Genomic DNA, 22,942 nt, shown 5'->3' on the forward strand with positions numbered 1-22,942 from the left:
CGGAGAATAGGCTAAACCACAGTCACTTGCTGCTGACATGCATTATTAGGAAAGCAGCCGGAAAGGGGGCTTTTCTTTCTGACGCATGAATATTTGAATCTGAGGCTTTTGTTATAGCTTTCTCATTGGAATAAGTTCAGATTGAAAAAGTAAAAACAAAACACTCATGCCTCATATTTATGTTGCCAATCATTTCTCTGTTCCCTGTAATTACACAAGACATGACTAATGAAAGCTTTACTTTCTGACTTATTGTAATGAAGACATTTGGCCATATTTAGTCTTGGCCTATGCAAATTGTGTGAGGTCACATGACCTTCATAACAACTTTACTATCATATCCTGGAGAGAAAGATTATGCTGTTACAGAAAGAGCAAAAAGCTTTGTGTGTAAGGATCTGAGGTATGGAAACATACCTACCACGGAAAATGGAAGGTCATTGAGATATGGTTTATGTAAATAAATTGGGAAGTTGAGTGTTTTTAAATTTTTTATATATATAAAATAGAAACTTTCGAAATGTTCTTCAATTAATTCCTGAGCCTGGCCTTTACAATTTATTTAAACACACACACACACACACACACATTTTTCATTAGGCGTATTTTTCAGAAAAACAAAACCAATAGGACATACATCTATGTGTATGTGTGTGTGTGTGTGTGCAGAAATTTACTTTGGAAATTGACTCATGTTATAATTTATTATGGGAATTATAGAGGTGGAGAAATCCCATGATTTGCCATCTGCAAGTTGGAGAACCAGAAAAAACAGTGGTATAATTCAGTCAAGTCTGAAGGTGAGATGGGGGAGGGGGAAGGGGAGAGACAGAAGTAAGTCCCAGATCAAGTCAAATGTTTGAGAACCAAGTGTGCCGATGTCTGAGAGCAGAAGACAAATGGCCTAGCTCAGAAAGAAAGGGTAAAGTTTTGTTCTATACAGGCCTTCAATAGATTGGACGATGCTGACCTACACTGGTGAGTGCAGATCTTCTTTACATAGTCTATTGATTCAAATGCTACTCTGTTCGGGAAACATACTCACAAACACACTCAGTCAAGTTGACATGTAAAATTAATCATTACATATTTCTATCAAGGTCTCCAGTGAGAAGCCAATGTCTCTAGCAGTGGAGAGTAACCCAGGTTATCCAGGTTTAACCCAGGTTTCACCAGATTCCTCAGCTGCTGGGTATGAGAAGGAGGTCATATGAGGATGACACTAAGCTGATGCCTCCCTCACTACAGGACCACACTGACAACTCCCAGGGGAGCCTGAGGATGTTTCAAATGTGTTTAATGAGGTGGAGAGTTCCTCATTGTCCACTTTAAGTCACATTGTGCTGGCTGCCTTCAAAGTCCACGAGAGAGGTGCTCATTCTCATTCTCATCATGTCCATGCTTGGTGCCTGGTTTGCTGACCCAAAGATGCAGAGTTCCTGGTGTGGCATTGCCTTTCTTTCACTCTTTATTGTCCCAGAGCCACATTACATTCTATACGCAGTGGGAGAGTTTGGGCCTCTCATCAACTCCAGCTGCATTGTTGTCTACTAGAATCCGAAGTAGCAAAATGTATGCCAAATGTCCTTGGTGGAAACAGTCCTGTAAGTTCTTTTCTTGTTTTCTCTTTTTGGTTTATTTTTTAAAATTTTTACCTAAAATTAAAACTTTTCACCTTCTCTAAGGCTCAAGACTGTTCCCTGTGAGCTCAATTGGGAAGCAGAAATCAGAGAGATCTCTGATACCCCAGCTTTTCCATTTCTGACTTCAGGAACTGAGCCTAGGCTGTCATCAGCTCCACAGGATACAGGCTTATTTGATTCCGGAAGCTGAAAAGTTGCATCATCTACCCTCTGCAAGCTGGACACCCAGGACTGCCAGTCATTTGTGGTCCCAAGGGCTGAGAACCAGGACAGCCAATTGTGTAGGTTCCAGTCCAAGTGCAGAAGAGCGATGTCTCAGCTTGAAAACAGACAGAGAGAGAGTAAATTATCCCTTATCCTACTTGTTGTTCAATTCAGGCCTTCAACAGGTTGGATGATGCCCACCATAAGGGGAGGGCAATTGGCTTCCCTCAGTCTATGGACTCAAATACGAATCTCATTCAGAAACACTCTCACAGTCACATCAAGAAATAATGTTGATCAGATATCTGGCCACCCCATGGTCCAGTCAAGTTAACACATTAATATAACCACCCCAAGTCTACCCCTTGTCAATTTGGCACCCGTACACATCTACTTAAACCATACTTTAGCCTCAAATGAAGACACAAACAAGGTCCTAATTTCTCCTAGCATTGTATGACTATCCTACTTACTACATAAAACCCACTAATACCCTACCCCAAACAGGAAGCAATGTCCTTGAGTGGTTTACTCTTTCTTATCCTTGATATCCTGTAACTTAAATATTATTATGTAAAATTGACAATATTTAAATATTATAACATAAAGTTAATACATCACATGTTACATAATAAGGAAACAGGAAATAAAATATTTTGCTCTACCTCTGTATCTATCTATATACATATGTCTATATATAGATTTTGCTCTATAACTAGATAGAGGTATCTCTTTGTACATATAAATATATACACACAAATATATATTTGTAGCAAAATATGTAGGAAATACTCATGATGATTTACTCTCCTCAATTCTGTAGCTGGTCACATGACCAGAGCTTGTATTTATAACTACCTTCTTCTACTACCCATTATTTACTCCCTTATCTTCAGCAAGCAGCTCAGCTGGTTCTGGTTTGTTACCTGGTAGGGAGATCCTTCAGATATAACCACCTTTATATCTGAAGGGTCTGGGCCATTGTTAGTGCTGATTAGATTTTTGTAGTTTTTCCATTGACCTTAATCACAGGGCCTGGTAATAATAAGAGATGTCCTAAGGGATCACTGTATTCCAAACAAACTTTTTATTATCTCGGTTGTGGAGTAGCAGTGCAATTTTTCCTTGGTAGTCAGGATCAATCATCCCAACCAGCACAGTAACTCCCTTCTTTGGCTGTTGATTCAAAGGCATGAGGATTCCAAAGTGGCCAGGTGGCAGTCTCAACTTCCAGCTCAATGGAATCACTGTTGTGTCTTCTGGTGAAGGCATTCTTGCCTCTGGCATTTAAACCAGCAGAACATAAAGTTCTGGAAACAGGAAGCAAAAATTTAACTACCCTCTGTGGGTCCTAGGGGTCACTGGGGTAATAGTGAGTGGTACCATTGTCATTTCCACCCCTTAATTCCTGGATCCATGAAGCCTGGCTATCAGAGAAAGCTGATATATTAGATGCTGATTCAGAGCATATATTGGACACTGATTCAGAGCATCTACAGTCTTCTGAAGAACCTTGCACCAGCCCTGCAAGGTATTGCCACCTAACTGACACTGTAACTCAGTCTTCAAAAGGCAATTACAGCCCTCTATTAAGTCAGCTGCTTCAGGATGGTGGGGAACACAGTAAGACCGGTGAATTTCACAAGCATGGGTTCATTGCCACACTTCCTTTGCTGTGGAGTGAGTTTCTTGATAGAAGCAATGCTATGTGGAAAAACATGGTGGTGGACAAGGCATTCTGTAAGTCCCATGAATGGTGGTTTGGGCAGAAACACTATGCAGGAAAGGCTAATCTAAATCCAGACTAAGTATCTATCTCAGTAAGGATAAAACACTGCCCTTTCCATGATGGTAGAAGTCCAGTGAAATCAACCTGTTGATTTGTAGCTGGCTGGGGAAGGGTGTCATACTGGGGACTCAGTGTTGGTCTATGCTGCTGGTAGACTGGGCACTCAGCAGTGGCTATAGCTAGGTCAGCCTGGTTGAGTAGAAGTCTATATTGCTGAGCCCATGCATAATCTCCATCCCTGCCATCATGGCTATTTTGTTCATGAGCCCATTGGTCCATAGCAAAGTTACTGAGGGAAAAAGCCTAATATCCACACAATAGGTTATTTGATCAACTTGATTACTAAAATTATCCTTTGCTGAGGTCACCCTTTGTTGAACTTGCACATGGTACATAAATATCTTCATGTTTTTTTTTTCCCATTCAGAGAGGTCAATTGACACAACCCTCCCCCAGAGTTCTTTGTTACTAACTTTTTAATCATATTTCTCCCAAGTCCCTGACCATCCAGGCACACCATTGATCACAGCCCACTAATCAGTATTTAGTCACATGTCTGGCCATTTCTCTTTCCAAATGAAGTGAATAACCAGGGACACTGATCAAATTTCTGCTCATGAGGAGGATTTCCCTTCACCACTGTCCTGCAGGGATGTTCCCAAAAGGGGCTGTAGTGCTGCAGCTGTCCAGCTTCAGGTGATGCCTGCATATCATGCAGAACCATCCACAAACCAGGTCCAAGTCTTGTCTCTACCTGTCAACTGATCATAGGGAATGTCCATGAGGCCATAGGGGCCGGATGGGAGAGAGAATGCCACATTGCAGAGATGGGGACCATGGGTATTTGTGCTACTCTTTAATGTACATGTGTCTTCAGGGCCAGCTTTGGCCTAGTTACATATATACCACTTTGATTTGATGATAGAATGCTGTTATATGTGCCCAGTTTCAAGGGTTGGTAACCATATGATACCCAGTTCATGTGGACAGCTCAGCTCACATGGTAGCTTGATGGCCCATGGCTAAGCATTCAGTCTCTATTAATGTTCGTTAGCAGGCCAATTGATAAATGTAAAAAGTATAAGAGAAATGGACAATCACTAACATAACACAGCAACGGTAATTATTATAGGCAAGATCCCATAATAGGGTGAAAGTTCGAGAAGAAAGGATATTGTGGCAAACTAGGAAGTGGGAAATGTGACAGACACAACCTTCATCTAGTGACCAAGGTTAATTATCACCATTTATAACGTATATCAACCTTATATGACTTGTGATGTGACGAGGCACTGAGGAAGTCACATTACTTCTGTGATACTCTTCCTAAAAATGTGTAACCTCAATCTGATAATCAGAACACATCAAACTCAAATTGAGGTATACGCTATTAAAAAACAGACCAATATTCTTCAAACATATTGAGAAAAGACTCAGAAAATGTCAGATTGGAGAAAACTAAGTAGGCATAACAACAAAACACAATGTTGGATTCTGGATTCTGGATTGGATAGTGGAAAAGGAAAAGGATGTTCATAAGGAAATTGGTAAATCCAGGTCCAAATGAGATTGTAGCTTACCCATTATTATACCAAGGTTCATTTCTTAATTTTGATACCTGTGCTATAATTACACAAGATACTAACATTAGAGAAAACTGCTAGAAGGATACACAGGAATTCTGTACTATTTTCCAACTTTTATCTAAGTCTAAAATTAGTTCAAAATATAAAGCTTTTGGTGCTTTTAATCACCTTAGAAGACTGCGGGAGTTATGGAAAATAGGGACTTGACTAATAAACATCAAAAACATTTTATTCCTCAGTGTCGGTTCAACACTAAATGATATATTGCCAAGATAAATGTATAACTGTATTATGCTTGTGCCAGAAATGATATTCTGCCTCATAGTCTATAGATGTATGTTTTATATTTCTTTAACTAAAAGGATAATTCCTAGGATTTCTTAACAAGAAAGAAAAGTCTATCCAAAGTGGGAGTTGAAGCCTCTGTCTAGAGAAGAACTGCTGGCAACTTGTGACTGCTTTTCCCACTTCCTCTCAAGGTTCCAAATATTTCTGTCAGCCAGGGAAACTTGTTGATAAGAACATAATCTGGGAATCCACAATATGCTAAGTGTATTGAAAGAAAAAAGAATGCTTTTGGTGAAAATATTTATAGAGCCTTATGATATCTCTGCAATAAAACTGAGATTTTATGATAAACCTCAAAGCCTCCATTTCAAAAATTGAAAATGATGATACTTAACAAAATTCAACTAGCTAAATTTAGAGCAATTAAGTGAGTCTAATCAGAGAATATTCTCTGGCTTTGGGCCTACCACACTTCATTTGATTGTGAATAAAACACATTTCCATTCACAGCAATCACTTGACTTCTAGCACTTGGTTATTCTGAAAGAGGCAACAAGTATCAATAACCATATTGGGTCCATGATACCTACTTCTTTACATGAAGGATCTATTTGTATTTATTATGGCCAGCTCCAGTCGGCAACACGCTTGTTGACAGTTGACTACAACAATCAGGGAAGACATGTTTCTTTCCCTTGGTTTGCCTGGCATACAATTTATACCCAGGAAGCCTGGTCCCTTTTCCTCTTTGAAGTAATGTTTTACTTGTCCCAATATAGTACTAGAAACTGAATCAACAGATTCAGAATGCAACATATATTCCTTATGAAGGTAGAAGACTATAGGAATGTGAACATGTTTAATTATTCTGTTTTCCACCCCTCCTGAACCATGTTCCCCTTCTCTGCATTGCTCTGTGCAGACTGGTAGCTCTACTTTCTGACTTCCATGTGGGTTTGGCTAGTGCCAGTCACAGGAAGAAATGGAGAGTTGCAAGGAGAGAGAGATTAGGGTATTTCCCCCTGCCTTGCAACACTTTTGGCAGTGGTTGCATTTCTCATGAGAATAAATATATATTCTAGACATGAATTTGCCTCTCCTTTCCAATATGCTCTTGCCAGACCTTTGCACGTAAAGTGACTAAACGTATTATGTATTGCCATGGTGTCCCACACAACATCATCTGTTATGGTCTGATTCTTTGTCCCCCTTTCTTCCAAATTCACATGATGAAATCCTAGACCCCAAGGTGATGGTGTTATGAGGTGGGGTCTTTGAGGGGTGGTGATTAGATCATGAAGGCGGAGCCCAAATAAATGGGATTAATGCCCTTATATAACAGACCTAAGAAAGCTTCTTCACTACTTCCACCGTATGAGGACCCAGCTGAAAGGCACTGTCTATAAGGAATGAGCCCTCACCAGACACAAAATCTGCAGGAGCCTTGATCTGGATGTCCCAGTTCTCAGAACTGTGAGAAATAAATTTCTGTTGTTCATAAGTTATGCAATTCATGATATTTTTGCTATGACATCCCAAACTATTACATCAGCTTTATCCTTGGGATATTTTAATGGCAAAAGATGTTTGGCAATGCAACCACCTCAAATTTCACTTGCCTTACCATGAACCCCATCATCCAAAAACAGCTGACGTTTAGGTTTTTGTAGGTATTCATTGTCAAGTGAGGGTGTTTACTTCCAGTTTTATATGCTCAGAATTTTTATATTGAATGGATATTAGATGTTATCCATTTTTTGCATCTGTTGATATGATTATAATATTTTTTCTTTAGCATATTAATGTGGTGGATTACATTAACCGATTTTTTCAAATGTTAGACTAGCCCTCTATATCTGGAGTAAATTCCACTTGGTCATGGTGTATAAATATTTTTATATATTATTAGATTTGGTTTGCTACTACTTTGCTGAGCATTTTTGCATCAATGTTCATGAACGATACTGGTTTGTAGTTTTCCTTTTTGTAATTTTTTTTTCCGCTTTTGGTATTAGGGTAATGTTGGACTCATAGAATGTGTTGTAAGTACTCCCTCTGCTTTTAGCTGGAAAAAAGTGTAGAAAATTGGTATACTTTGTTCTCTAAGTGTTTGACAGAATTCACCAGGGTATCCATTTGGTCCTGGTTGCTTTCTGTTTTGGAAGGTTATTAAGTATAGAGTTGATTTATTTAATTTACACAGACTTATTGAGATTATTTCTTGTGTGACTTTTGGTAGATTGTATATTTCAAGGAATTGGTCTATTTCATCTAAGTTATTAAATTTGCGGACTTAGAGTGGTTCATAGTATTTTAATGTTCATGGGATTCGTAGTGATGCCCCTCCCTTTATTTTGAATATTAGAAATTTGTGAATTTGTACCTTCTCTTTTTTTCCTCGGTCACCCTAGAGATACAGTGCCATGGAGCTTGGCATGCTGGCAGGTGGAGCCTAGTGAGAGGTGTTTAGGTCCTGCATGAATAGATTGATGCCACGCTCCGGGTAGTGAGTCAGTTTTTGCTCTCCTGAAGCTGGATTAGTTCCCACAGGAATGGACTTGTTTTATGACTTTATGACGACCTACCGACAAGAACAGGTAGCTATAAAGCAGGTCCGCCTCCTTGTTCCCTGGCTCTTTGCACACACCTGTTCACCTTTCTGCTTCTCTGCTATATTGTGATACAGCACAAGGCATTCACCCGAAGCTGTGCACATGCTGGCGTCATCCTCTTGGACTTGCCAGGGGCCAGAATCATTGGCTAAATAAACCTCCTTTCCCTATAAATTACTCAGCCTCAGATATTATGTTGTAGCAAGACAAAAATGGACTAACAAATGGTCTGAGTGTATACTTTATATGATATATATTTTTAAAATATGTTAAGATGTGTTTTATGCCCCAGAATATGGTCTATCTTGGCGAATGTTATGTGTGAGCTTGAGAAGAATGGGTGTTTTTCTGTTGCTGGACGAAATATTTTATAGATATCAATTAGATCCAGTTAATTAATATTATTCAGTTAAACTATGTCCTTACTGATTTTCTGCCTGATTGATCTGTCCATTTCTGATAGAGGGGTGATAAGGTCTCCAAATATAGTAATGGATTGATCTATTTCTCCTTGCACTTGTATCATTTTTTGCCCCATATATTTTGACACCGTACTGTTAGGTACATACATATTAAAAACTGTTATGCCTTTTAAAGTACTGACCACTTTATCATTATGTAATGCCTCTCTTTATCCCTGAAAATTTCCTTGCTCTGATGTCTGCTTTATCTGAAATTAATATAGTTACTCCAGCTGTCTTTCAGTGTTAGCATTATATAACTTTCTCTACCCACTTTACTTTTAATCTACCTGTGAGTTTATATTTAAGGTGGTTTTCTTGTAGAAAACCTATAGTTATATCTTCTTTATTCACTCTGGCAGTCTCTGTCTTTTCATTGGCATATTTAAACCATTGATATTTAAAGTGATTATGGATATAGTTGGTTTTACATCTATCATGCTTTTATTGTTTTCTATTTGTTGTCTTTGTTCCTTGTGGGATTTTTTGTTGTTGTTGTTGCCTTTTACTTTTTTCTGCCCTTTCTGATATTAACTGATACTTTATGTAATTCTATTTTTCCCCATCTTAGCATACCAAATAATTTATTCAAAAAAATTTTTAGTCATTGCCTTTGAGTGTGCAATATACACTTGCAATGAATCCAGCTCCTCCTTCAAACAGTAACATCCCAATCCCCTTTCCTGTATCTTATAACATCATTGACATTAATCTCGCTTCTCCATAAGCTCTACATCACTGCTATTATTTTGAGCAAAATATTGGCTTTTTAAATCAGCTAAGAATCAGAAAAATATAATACTCTATTTCTCTATTTCTTCTCTAAATTCTTTCCATCTTTATGCGGATTTGAGATGATATATATTATATATATCATTTTCTATTTTTCTAAAGAAATTCTTTCTAAACATTTCTTGCAAGGCAGGTTTACTGGCAATAAAGTCCCGGGGAAATTTTTGTCTGAAAAATCCTTTATTCCTTCTTTCTTCAGTTTTGAGGGATAACCTATAGGTTGGTAGGTTTTTTTTTCTTTTTTTTTTTTTTTTTAATTTCAGCACTTTAAATATTTCAGTCCTTTTTTTTTGCTTTTTTTTAAGGCAGTGTCTCACTTTGTCACCCAGGATAGAGTGCAATGGTGCGATGATCGGTCACTACAGCCTCAACCTCCCTGGGCTCAGGTAGTGCTCCCATCTCAGCCTCCCTTGTAGCTGGGACTACAGAAACATGCCACCACACCAGGTTAATATTTTCTGTTTATTTGTTTTGTTTGTTTGTTTTGTGTGGAGACAGGATTCTGCTGTGTTGCCCAGACTGGTCTCAAATTCCTGGCCTCAAGTGGTCCGTCCACCTCAGTCTCCACTGCACCTGGCTTAATTGTTTTTCTGCAGCTTGAACGTGATATTCGTAGGTGGTTTTGTTTGTTTGTTTTGCATTTATCCTGCTGTGGTCTGAGCTATCTGGATTGTGGTTTGCTGTCTATTACTTTTTTAAATTTCAGAAATTGCTTCAAATATTTCTTCCTCTCTTTTTTCTCCTTCTGTTAGTCTCATTGTACATATTTACACTTTTTGTAATTGTCCCATGGTTTTTGGATATTCTGTTCTATTTCGTTCTTTTTTATCTCTGCAGTTTAGTTTTTGAAATTTCCATTGACATTGCTTTCTTATTGATAGCCAGACATAATGTATTGAGTAAAATGAACTCAAGTAAATAGGTCTTTAGCATTAGGTTTTATGATGATCAGGCTAACAGGCTATACTTCCTGTTTGCTGCAGTTGTGATGTCAAAGGCTAAAATTTCTCATGGGTGTCCTTGTTTCTGTCTCCACTATTGCCTTTGGTTTTTCCCTAGAGACTTCTTCTTAAATAAAGTTTGAGACATACAGTTCTTCCTTGTTGTTCCTGTTATTATACTGAAGTGCTATTGATGTGGTGGAAAGGCACAGGGAGCACAGAACTATTCTACAGGGTTAAAATTAAGTCTCAGTCTTTTAATGAACTTGTGCCCCTAGTCTGTAACCTTAACCAGTGCTTTCAATTTTGTGCCCCCTTATATGAGACAGAAAGTCTAGAGGGGTTGGAGTTAGGAATTTATCCTACCCTTGGTCAGTTAGACTCTGAAAAAAAATCCTGTTAGTTTGCCTTTGGTAAAATAATTTCTTTCAAGGGAAGATTTTGCTAAGAACAGAATGCTTTGGGCATATTTTAATATGGCAAATTTTCCCCTTCTCCTGCCATAAACACAAGAGTATTTGTTTAATCTTTACTTTGAGAATCTGGAAGGGCTTTTGGAGGTAAAAGTCACAAAAGCATAGGACGCCCCACTAAGTCTGGCTCCCTCTTAGAGTTTCTAACTTTCAATATATGTCAATATCGAATCTCCAGCAATTCATCAATTACAGTTTAACTTTTCTACCCTGATACTTGTTTCTGAGGATGTTTCAGCACCAAAATTTCTGCTCCAATGGGCTACGATATTCCATATTTGGTGGCAGTGATTGATTTTGTGGCCTCAATTCTTTGATGAATCTAAGAAGAGTTGTGGGTCTTCAATTTGATCTTCTTTTGTGAAGATGAGAATGACAACTTCCAAACCTTTCACATGCTGGAACAGAAACTGGAAGTTCTCAGCATATTATTTTTAGTTTTAAAAGCTGAAAATCCATGAATGTTCATTACCAGCAATGTGAATAAATACATCTGTGTTATACTTATATAATAAATTATTTTACGTTAGTAAATTTAAAAATTAATGAACTAGAACTTTCTATCTCAATAATGATAAATATCATAAATATTTTTCTGAGGGAAAAAGTAAACTCATTTTGATACTATTTATATAAAGGCTAGAAACTGTCAGATCAATATTATATTGTGTTTAAGGATGCATAAAAATGTAATAAAAATATAAAGAAAATATAAAGAAATGCAAAGGAATAATACATTACATATTCAGGATTGGAGTTAATAGAGGAGGGAAGAGGACAGGGCGGGAGTGTGATGGAATCAGGGAGGGTTACACAGTTCCAAAAATGTTGGTAATATGCTATTTCTTAAACTGGACAGTGATTTTATAACCATTATTCTTTATACCTTTTACCTTAAATATTGTCAAATAAATGTATATCCATACCTTGTGATAGTATTGAGCTAGCAAAATGAAGAAAGTGAAATAATATATATAGACTTGGAAAGATCACTAAAGTATCATTTAAAAAAAACAAGTCATGCAATCATGTGAATGGTACGAGCATGTTCGCATATATGTGGATATAATATACATAAAGAACAACAAGTTTCCATAGCAAACTTTACTTTTAGTGATCGTTACCTCTTAGGAGGACAGTTACAGTTTGGGGGAGAAAGAATTTTTTAAAATTAGGTTCAACTCTGCCTATTTTTGTATTGTTTGATTATTTTACAAGAAGTATTTACTATTTATGCAATAAAACTAAATGGCATTGTTCCTCTCTCCTAAAATGCTTATACTCTATATATGTTAATAGTATATAACTGGGGAGAGGGAGCTAGTAAGGAAGAAGGATAAAAGGAGAAAGTGAGAGGACTAAGCAGGGAAACAAAGAAACTCAACGCTCCAAAACTGCAACACTGAAGTAAGGTGAGGAACACTTTCTTCTCCTTTATAATTCATTTTGATTGACTTGTTGATATAGACAGGACTAAAGAATCTGTGGGCAGTAGATAGAAGAGGTGGACAAAATGATGGTTCAGCTACCCAAGAACCTGAACTCTTAGAAAAAGTAATTTCTGTAATAGCATTATAGCACCCTTTTTAAAGTCTCATGATTTTCTTTCCTATGTATATTTATCCAGTATAATCATAAATATCACCCAATAAACCTCATGCAGAAAGATTCACCAAGGAGGGAATCTGACGTCTGAAAAAGATTGGCTTGTTTTGGAATTAGTTAACAATCTTAAAGAGGAGCTTCCTAACTCTTCCCTTGTGATCCAAAGTTGTAAACTCTTGGCTTTGATTCCATATTTTGGGTTTCTCTAGAAGAAGGAGAGAGATTTTCTTAGATGGTTGGTTATGCACTTGAGTGATTGCATAACATTTAAAGTTTTACAAGGGTTTAATATTCACATCTTGTAGAATAAAATTACAGTCTTAAAATTTTGATCCAGTGTTGTTAAAATTAAAGCAAACTATAAGTCACAAAAGTATTTTATAAGCTTGGTAGGAAAGAATATTATTTTCCAATTCCTTGGTATTTCAAATTTTTATGATTGCAAGGTTATAATATTTATATTACATTCAGTGATCATAGAGTAAGCAATGTACATGCTAAGACACAAGATGGAAAGGATAAAGGTCCTATTTAAATTTATGAAGGCTCTGTCTCTTGCTATGTCTTAGTCATAATACTACAAACAGAACACTAATCTTCGGGAGATACTCAGTGGGAATTGCAAGTTAGTTTGGTGTTTGTTTTTCTTGAGACATTAAATAGTTCTTGTTCATCTCCTGGGAAGAGAACACTCAAACTTCATAGGGCATGCAAACATTGTATTTTTAATTTAGTATACAGAATATACTTGTTAGAGGAAATGAAAAATTTTCATTTAAACTGAAAATAAACTGACCATCCTTATGTATCAACAGATAAATTATGTGGGCTACTCTGTTAGAAGAACACTCAGAGCCCTGGGTCTATATATTACAAACAAAATATAATAGTGCCTCTAGCAGACCACAATCCCATTTCAATGCAAAATGTTTTCACTGTCATATACAAAATCACACTCTGTGTTTTTTTGTCACAATCTTGAATTTTTTCTTCTGCAAATCAAAAATAGTTGAGATAACTTGGATAGTAATTTCCTTATGAAGATGTACTATATCTAGTCTAATTAGCTGTTCTTTTTCACCCATGCACACATGTTCTTAATCATTACTACTATCAGACTTTTAGCTATTATAATCACTTTTCTCAACATTGATTTCTTTTTATTGTTGACTACCTGACATGGAAAGTTCACAAACATTAAGATATTAATATTCAGGCCGGGCGCGGTGGCTCAAGCCTGTAATCCCAGCACTTTGGGAGGCCGAGGCGGGTGGATCACGAGGTCAGGAGATCGAGACTATCCTGGCTAACATGGTGAAACCCCGTCTCTACTAAAAATACAAAAAACTAGCCGGGCGTGGTGGCGGGCGCCTGTAGTCTCAGCTACTTGGGAGGCTGAGGCGGGAGAATGGCGTGAACCCGGGAGGCGGAGCTTGCAGTGAGCCGAGATCACGCCACTGCACTCCAGCCTGGGAGACACAGCGAGACTCCGTCTCAAAAAAAAAAAAAAAAAAAAGATATTAATATTCAAATATAAATTTAGGTTTCATCTTCATTGGTTAGTACATGAAGAGAAAACAACCATGATACAACTATTATACATTTGCAATATGAAGTTTTCAAATTTATATCTAAAAATACAGGATTTTGGAGTTCAGAGAGTAAGCAAGAAAGAAAGGCCGGGCACAGTGGCTCACTCCTGTAATCCCAGGACTTTGGGAGGCTGAGGCGGGCAGATCATGAGGTCAGAAGTTCGAGACCAGACTGGCCAACATGGTGAAACCCCATTTTTACTAAAAATACAAAAATTAGTTGGGCGCAGTGGTGGGCACTTGTAATCCCAGCTACTTGGGAGACTGAGGCAGGAAAATGGCTTGAACCGGGAGGCAGAGGTTGCAGTGACCTGAGATCGCGCCACTGCACTCCAGCCTGTGTGACAGAGCAAGACTGTCTTGGGAAAAAAGAAAATAACTGTTCTACATTTTTAAAGAAATCATTTCTTTAAAGAAAATTACCCACTAAAAGAAAACAAATGAGTAATAATCTAATCTTAATAGCTATCAGCAATAGATAGTAATTAGAGTTTACTTACTGAGAGCCAGGCTTTAGGGAGTTTTCCTGCATTATCTATTTAATCTTTTCAGTAACGCTGGGAGGTATAATATTTCATATCATTTTAGTAAGGACAAAACCTATAAACAGAAAAAGTAAGTAACTCACTCAGAGCACACAGCTGGAATTGAAACAAATCAAAGCTAGACCGTTTGGCTCAAGTCTGCCCTTTTAATCTTACCTTTAAACCATCCAATATCCTATTTCCATCAAGTATACTGTATTATCCAGTTCACATCCAGTATACTTGTTTACCTGCAGCTGATACCAATGAAACAACAAAGCAAAACCCTCAAATTGTAATATGATCATCAAAACCAGACATATGCCAAACCCACGTCCTTGAGTTTTTCTAAAACCTAAAATAAACAAGGAACAACTTCTCCATTGTTCCCAGCACTGGCGAATATAGTGTAGGAGTCTTCTAAATGCATTTTAAAATATTTTTCTTGACATACATGTTCTATATTTTCTTTACAATATTTTTACTCACCATGTAGTTAGTTTGTTATTCTTCTTCCTTCTGACCTCCTACAAAGAAAATGACTTTTATTTGGCTATGTTATTTCTTATAAAAACACCGTTCTGCTTTTTCCATACATCAACCATCCCATATTGATAACATTAACTCCTTATAGTACCCCTAAGGGGGTATATCATCAGACTGCGAGAGGAGAGAATTATCTTTTCTCGTATGCATTCTATCTTCTTCAACTCCATATCCTTTTATCCTTCTCTTTCCGTGTTCAGCAACGCAAAAGGTCAGTCCTATTTTATATAAAATGTGTATTTGCCACCTGGTACTTTTCCTGATTAAAAAAATCAGCTTCTCAACATGGTTTAAAATTTTTTGATAGAGGCAATGCAGAATCCTAGCAGAAACTTGGAAATAGTAGCACATTTTTTTCCTCAGGTATAATAACCTCTGAATTATTTTGTGACAGTCTTAAAATGCTACCTAAATACAACGGTGAACAGTAACGAAGGTTTGTGCCTGATGAAACGGGTTACATGAAGCTTGATATAGTTAATAAAACTAACTTTGAGTTTCATGAGCATTAAATCAGATGGTTATGAACTATTTCCTTGAACGATGGGGAGGAGGGCATAAAAGACGTTTCACACAAAAGCCTTTTCCACATAAAGTAATAAATCATATTCTGTGTGGTCACCTACAACTATAAATGCCAAGATGTGGCCATTTTCCACCTCAGTGAATGTGAACCAACAAAGGTGCTCCTAGAATGAACTTGGTCTGCCCAAAAATATTTGAATTTAACCAAAGGAAAAATATCACAGTTTTTTTCTAGTGCCTTACTTGTAAGAGGTACTATCCTGGATGTTTTCATATACTGTCATTTAATTGAAATTTCCTCAACAGCCTTCTGTTGAAGGTGTTGATATTGTTACCTCTATCTTTACAGATGAAGGAATGGAGGCTTAAGAAGCTTGATTCAGTTGGCAACTGGCCAAACTGGGATTCAAGTTACTGCTCCTCTATGCAACACACAGTCTCTCCCAAGGCAAGACATATTGACTTCATCAAGGAGATTGATACAAACGGGCCAGTTATGAATAATGTGCATGCAAACCACAAATACCTTTGCTTCCCAAATACCTCCTTTCTCTGCACTCTCCTTAGCATTTCGGAATTATGTTTCTTTTTTAAAAAAATATTTACCCTTGAATTAATATATATTATTTTCTCCAAAAAATGCAAATGTTTTAGGGAATGGTAACAGAATATTCTATATCTATCATTGATACTTTAGGATGAATAAATTATTATACTTCTTTCTGGGGGGGGCAGTTTTAATAGAGGAAAGTAAATGGGAGAAAGGGGTATATACAGGGTAGGTAGGTTGAAGATACATTTCAAATACTTCAAACTGTTAGCCCTGCATGGCTCCCTTGTCTGTGAACAGAATATCAAGCACATTTTCAGTGAAAAACTTTAAAAAAAATAGGACGCAGCTTTAAGATAGCATCGTTGGACCTCTTTTTTGAATTCATTGAGTTACTATAATTCTAAAATTGATGGAAAAGCATTTTCATGGTAGATGGCTAAGGCTTGGCAAGTATGTTTTAAAAGGAAGTCTATATGTGTCTCCTGAGTTCATCTGGGATTACTGTACCAAAAAGAAAGTTGTGATCTAACCTTCAGAAAATTTTTAAGTTTCTATTTCTTCCACAAGGACTTCTCTATTGCTTGTGAAAAGGAAACTAAAGGTCCCAAGTCACATATATATTTCCCAAAACAAAGTCAAAAGCTGTGGTGATTCTTTTTATTTATTTTATTTCTAGTATGAGAATTAAGGTATTTTTCCCAAGTCAGCTATTCTAAGAAGAAAGTTGTTAATAAAGGGAAAGACAGTGAGAAGCTTTTCAGCATTGGGAGAAAATTGTTTGATAGCAATGTTTTATAAATCAGTTTGGTAATTGATAATTAATAACTAACATGTCTTTAAATAACACTATTTTTCTATTTGAGGTGTTTCTATGTTCTCCAAACATAGGTGATAAATGTAAAGCCATAAAATTCTCTTATTACTCAAAATATGCTTGTCAACAATGGCAAGTAAGAAAGTGCTTACATATCGTATCACTTCAGTCCTTGGTGGAGGACGGTGTAGCCATACTTCCTGCTCTGTCAGCTAAACCCACAAAAGATTAAATGCTATGTACATAATAGCCAGTTAGTACAGGTCTGTCTTGGAGGCTGGCAGGTGTTTCCATGAAATTTCACCCTGCCTGTCACAGCACACAGGGAAGCCAGCACCTGGCAACCTCCTCAAAAACAGCACACTCTTTAATTGCTTTGAAACAGCACAAGCAGCAGCAGCAGCTGCTACCAACATTGTTAAGTAAACAACAGGTTTTGCACCTGCTGGAACAAAATCCTGACCTTAATATTGGCCAATCAGGTGACCCCCGTGTAACTTAGACAGCTTGTCCTAATGCGAGTGGCCTAGGAGATGAGCAGTAGTCCCTCAGTATTGATCCTTCCCCCAGATATGTAATATCTGCCCCTTAGTTGCCTTTTGAGGGCATTGAATTCAGCCCCTTTATATGAAAATTTGAAGAGTTAAATTTTTCTTATGGCCACTTCATTCTAGTTCTTTCTCTTTCCCTCCTCTGTCTTCTTTTCAGAATGCTAATGAGAAAAGATGACTTGGCTCTAACTTCCCGTAATCTGTGTTATCAGTGATTCCTTTTTAGAGGCCCGCAATGAAGAATGGGACTAGAGCAAATAAACTTTCTACTACTGACCAAAGACCCAACCTTTTAGCCTCCATGAACAGAAAAAATGAGAAGATAAAACAAAATATTTTTATATACAATATAACAGCTGGGTTTTTCAAAAATATAATTTTCAGTAGTTTCATGGCCTTGGATGGGTATTTCCTTACTGTGTACTGAGACCAGGAAACTCAGTTATAACAGCCAAGCAACAGTGAAGTCAAATTTAACTCTGACTCTCACTGGAAAGTCCTTCTCACCCTCCACATACATACATATGATGTTCTTATTTAGCAGGATCAGTTCCTAGGCACAGTAAGAAACACAGTTCAGGCTTTAGGGAATATAGGCCAGAAAAATGGAGAAGCAAGGGGCAATGGAGAAACACAGCCCCAGAGCATTCATGACCATTCTCCCCCTTGTTCATAACTTCTACAAACTGTAGAAGTCCTTCCTAGTGGATAAAGCATTGGATTTGACTGGAACACACACAAGCATATCACAACTTCTAGGTGGGGAAAGACAAATTATAAGGTGATTTTATAGAGCAAATGACGTAATAGTCTCAATGACATCAGATGACAATTAACTGGTGATGTGGTTTGGCTGTGTCCCCACCCAAATCTCATCTTGAATTGTAGCTCCCATAATCTCTATATGTTGTGGGAGGGCCCCAGTGGGAGGTAATTGAATCCTGGGGGCAGGTTTTCCCATGCTGTTCTCCTGACAGTGAATAAGTCTCATGAAATCTGATGGTTTGATAAAGGGCAGTTCCCCTACACATGCTCTCTTTCCTGCCACCATGAAAGATGTGCCTTTGCTCCTCCTTCGCCTTCTGCCATAATTGTGAGGCCTCCCAAGCAACATGGAACTGTGAATCCTTTAAACCTCCTTTGCTTTATAAATTACCCAGTTTTTGGTATGTCTTTATTAGCAGGGTGAGAACGGGCTAATACAACTGGGTTTTAGCATGCATTTATTTGTGTGTTGTTTAATTCCCAGAACAAGTCTTCTTGCGACTTGGCTGGTTTATAAAAGTGATACAACAGAGGGTTTGGTTTATCAGAGAGAAAGTATATTTTCAACAAAGAAAAACATGCAAACAGTATAAACTGAGCCTTGAGATGGAGAGAGATAAATGGAATATTGTGAACCATGGGTGAAAATGTACTCGAATATGTTTTAGGTTCTTTCATTTTCATCATAAGCACACTTATTTCTTAACCCAGTAGAACAAAGATTGGATAGGCCTGCAGGCAAACGATCAAAAATCTGTTTCAAATCCTAAAGCCAACAGAATGTTTTGCCTATGGCTTGTTTATACCATTTGATCAAAAAGAATAATGCAATTGTGAGTTAGTCTGAGGTTGAGGAATTTTTCCAATGAAATAAGTTAATTATTTATTAATATTGATTTGCTAGAGTGTTTCTGCAAAATCAAAGTATATTTCTTTTTCCACTTTAACATTTCTAAGAATTATGTAACAACTCTCCAAAGTTGTTATTAAACCTAATAACTATATTTTATACCATTCTTGATGCAGCTGATCAATTTTCTATATCAAGCTTATATATTCATATGTTTTAAACAAAGTAACATATAAGTTATGTGCCTCATACTTAATAATTGAAGAAAAATGATAAAAATGTAAATTTTCCATTTTAGACTATCTCTTGAGTCATACCCACCACTAAAAGACCAAAATATACACACTGAGAGAAATGTACTAAGAAGTTGATGGGGAAATCTCTAGTGGCTCATTGAATCCAGGCTCTCAAATTTCCAAAGAACAATTAGATGCTTTTAGCCAAGATCTATAGATTATATAAATGACATGTTAAGAAAATAGCAAAAATCATTCCAACTTTTCCTCTTCCTCCATCCTCTCTTTTAACATCTGCAGCAATATCACAAGAAAAACATTTTTTTAAGGTTGAAAGAAGATGCCAGTATCATGATCTGGATTATATCAAGATTCAGGAGTCTTTGGAGCTTATAAGCATTAAAATATTTTATTTGTGTTATGTAATGTCCCTTTTATTTTATCCTATGGAAGTATACATTTTAAAATAACGAACAAATAGGCTAAAATAGTTTTGTGTACAATTAGAAAATTGAGGTGTCTTTCAATTTATTGTCGCTGATATCATTTAAAAAATCTTATGTATATTAAAAACTGAAGAGCTTCTTGCTATCCTCTAAATCTATCTATAATCAGCAATAAAGTAGGATTTAAAACATACCTAACTCTAGGGAGTTTTCTGAAGGAGTAGGGCAGGAGTACACTCTCTGTTCCTGAAATATATGGACAAGTGCTTGAGGTATATAAATAGAATCATACAAGGAAAACTAGTTATTCATAAAAATGAAAGGGGGGCATTACTACACCTGAATCTCAGAGTTTTTGTGCCTTTGTATGTGAGTCTGAGAACATTATATAGCCTTCTGAGCTTCAAAGTTTTCATCTGTACAAAGAAAATAAATTGACATTCAAGAGACTACTGTGTGAAATATCTGAGAAGGATGAGAGTGAATGCTCGAGGCTTATTGTCCATCTCTGCATGTGCCAATTCTCTTAAACATAGTTGAGGCTACATATTTTCAAAACCAACAAAAGAACAAATCTCTGTAAAGATATTACTCTTCCTTAAATCAAAACCAGTTTCAAATATTTTTTTAAAGATAACTGATAGGGGAGGCCAACATCTACATGGAAAAGAAAGAACTTTTGTAAGTTCCATGAAATGATGTTATGTTAAGGCTTTTTGCCTTATATATAACAGAGCCTAAATAATTGTTGCATTAAAAATTTAGTCAGGTTCAATGAGGTATAATTTACCTATGAGAAAATGCATGGGTTTTAAATATACAGCTGAATGCATTTCAACAAATGTATATACTTATATAACTACCATCTTAAGATATGCAATATTTTCGTTCCACAAGAGAAAGTTCTCTCACGCCAATAATCCTCACTTCTCCTTTCTTGTCCAGCGGGCAACCACTGATCTAAATTCAGAAACTATATTTAATTTCATCTGTTATACAAATTCATAGAAATGGAAGCATACAGCATATATACTTTTTTCAGGCTGTTTTGTCCAAGAATGTTTGTGAGAGTCATCCACGTGATTCTGTGTACAGTAGTTCATTCATCCTTATTGCTGACTAGTGTTTCACCATGTTAATGTATCATAAGTTGTTCATTTATTCATCAGTTAAAAGACATTTAGGTTGTTATCAATTGTATGGCTACTGTGAATAAGATGCCAGAAACATTTAAATGCAAATACTTGTGGACTACATTTACATTTAAGATGTCAAGCTTTTTGGCATAATGTTATATATAATATTCATAATATTCCCTACTTCTTGTTTTCCTGCTTATTTTTGAGTTAATTCAGCACTATTATGATTCCATTTTATCTCTTCTCTGGTTTATTTACGTATTTAGTTTTGTGCATGAACAAGCATTTACATTTCCAAACCATTTGCTCCAGTTAAAGTTACCAAAGGGTTTTCAAGCAGAGGAAGGCACCAGAGGAGGAAACTGTCACAGTCCACTGTCATGGAGTACCCTACTTTGTATACAAAATGAGAATTCACTTCGATTTTCTCCTGCGCCACTTATCAATTTATTGACTCTCTTGGTTCCAGACTCACCTTTCTTTGACTGCTCTGTGATAGCATAGCTGGATCTGTTAATATTTTTCTTATTACAGCTGACACACACAATGTTAAGTTTAGGCAATAGAAAGTATTGAAAAGACAGTGCTCCTCTCTCTACATGCCTGCATGATGTGGCTTTTCCAGTGTCCAGCAGTCAGCAGTCTGTCCTGGCAATAATAGGAGGCCTTGCAGTACATTCAATAGTAAGTACTTGTTTGTGAACAGCATACCCCAAAACCACAGAGGATAGATTTCCCTCAGGTCCCACTGGTTCAGCATCTCAGTGGCTTCTCTACCATTCAGTGAGCCACAGTTGGCCACATCCACAAAGGTTTGGGGCTGGGCTTTGAGAATGGGTGTCTCTTTTTTGACCACTCTCTCTGCCCTAGATGTAGTGAGGTAAGTAAAAATAATTCTTTTTGTATCTCCCTAGTCCAACCTTCATTTCTCTGGTCCTCTGTTAAAAATAATAATTATGAATATGAAACTTTCCCTGTTAAAATTACTGTGTGATTTCTCTCTTCTGCTTTAACTTTTGCTGAGATAGAATTAGCACCAGAAAAAAATTCTAAAATTCTATACTGTTGATTTTTCAGCAGTATCATTACGATGTGCCTAGATATGTTTGTTTTTGTGGTGGTTGTTTTTTGTATTTATTCTGAACACATGATTTACTGCTTTCTTTTTAAATTAATTTAAATGTTATCCAATTTTTTCAAGTATTGCTTTATTTTTCATTCTTTTTTTCCTTTTGCCTAGTATTCCAATTATATGAATATTAAACTATTTGGTGTTATCCTACCATGGTTATGTTCTTATGTTTTCAATCTTTGTCTCTCAATTTGTATGATTTCTATTAACTTGTTTTCAATTTTAATGATCCTTCCTCTGTCCAGTCCGGTGTTACCCCCCCACCCCAATTAAATGTTGTTATTGCAAAAACTATATTAATCAGTTTCAGTTCTTGGCTTCCATTTGGTCCTTTCTGGGGCTTCAACTTATTTCCTGAAACTCTCCATCTTTTCACTCATTATATCATGTTTTTCTGTAGATTCTTTAACACATTTATTATTATTTGTGTTATAGCTATTTTAAAGATCTTGTTTAATAATTCCTATATCTTCATTATCTGTGCATTTGTATCTAATGCATGATTTTCTTTTTAACCATGAGTCATCCTGCCTTTTTGCCCTCTTTATTATTTTCTGTCGTATATTGGATACTATGTCTAAAATATGTGTGTATTATTTGTTTCTTTCTAAAAATAAGGAATACACTTTCCTCTATCAGTGTTAGGTCACTAGGCTGAATTAGGGTGAGAGGCTGTTCGGTTTGATTCAATCAATGATTGAGCTGATTCGGACAGAGGCTGTGGTTTCGATTCCTCTAGAAGGGCTTTGGAATTAGAACAGGGAGTTTCGTAAATCTGTCCTTGCTCTTTAGCCCCACCTTTGTATACCACCTCAGTATTGATATATTTGATCTCATCAGAAGTTGAATTGGGTGGGAGTTCAGTTATGACTTTG

General features: G+C 36.7%; 1 protein-coding gene across 2 annotated transcripts in view; it reads right to left on the reverse strand.

The window, feature by feature from the left end:
- Nucleotides 1–1,091: 1,091 nt before the first annotated feature.
- The window catches only part of LOC105498445 (ASXL transcriptional regulator 3), a 231,035-nt gene continuing 209,184 nt past the window's right edge, over nt 1,092–22,942 (reverse strand). The window contains exons 12-13 of one of the 2 annotated variants that reach the window (XR_011616964.1): nt 14,487–14,586; nt 1,092–1,962 (exon numbers count right to left, since the gene is read on the reverse strand). The gene's annotated coding sequence lies outside the window, so the exon portion shown is untranslated. Of the gene's footprint in view, nt 1,963–11,945; nt 12,600–14,486; nt 14,587–22,942 lie in introns of those variants that run through there. The other variant, XR_011616963.1, reaches the window with a different exon arrangement.

Source organism: Macaca nemestrina, chromosome 19, assembly GCF_043159975.1.
Source record: "Macaca nemestrina isolate mMacNem1 chromosome 19, mMacNem.hap1, whole genome shotgun sequence".
Taxonomy (NCBI): Eukaryota; Metazoa; Chordata; class Mammalia; order Primates; family Cercopithecidae; genus Macaca; species Macaca nemestrina.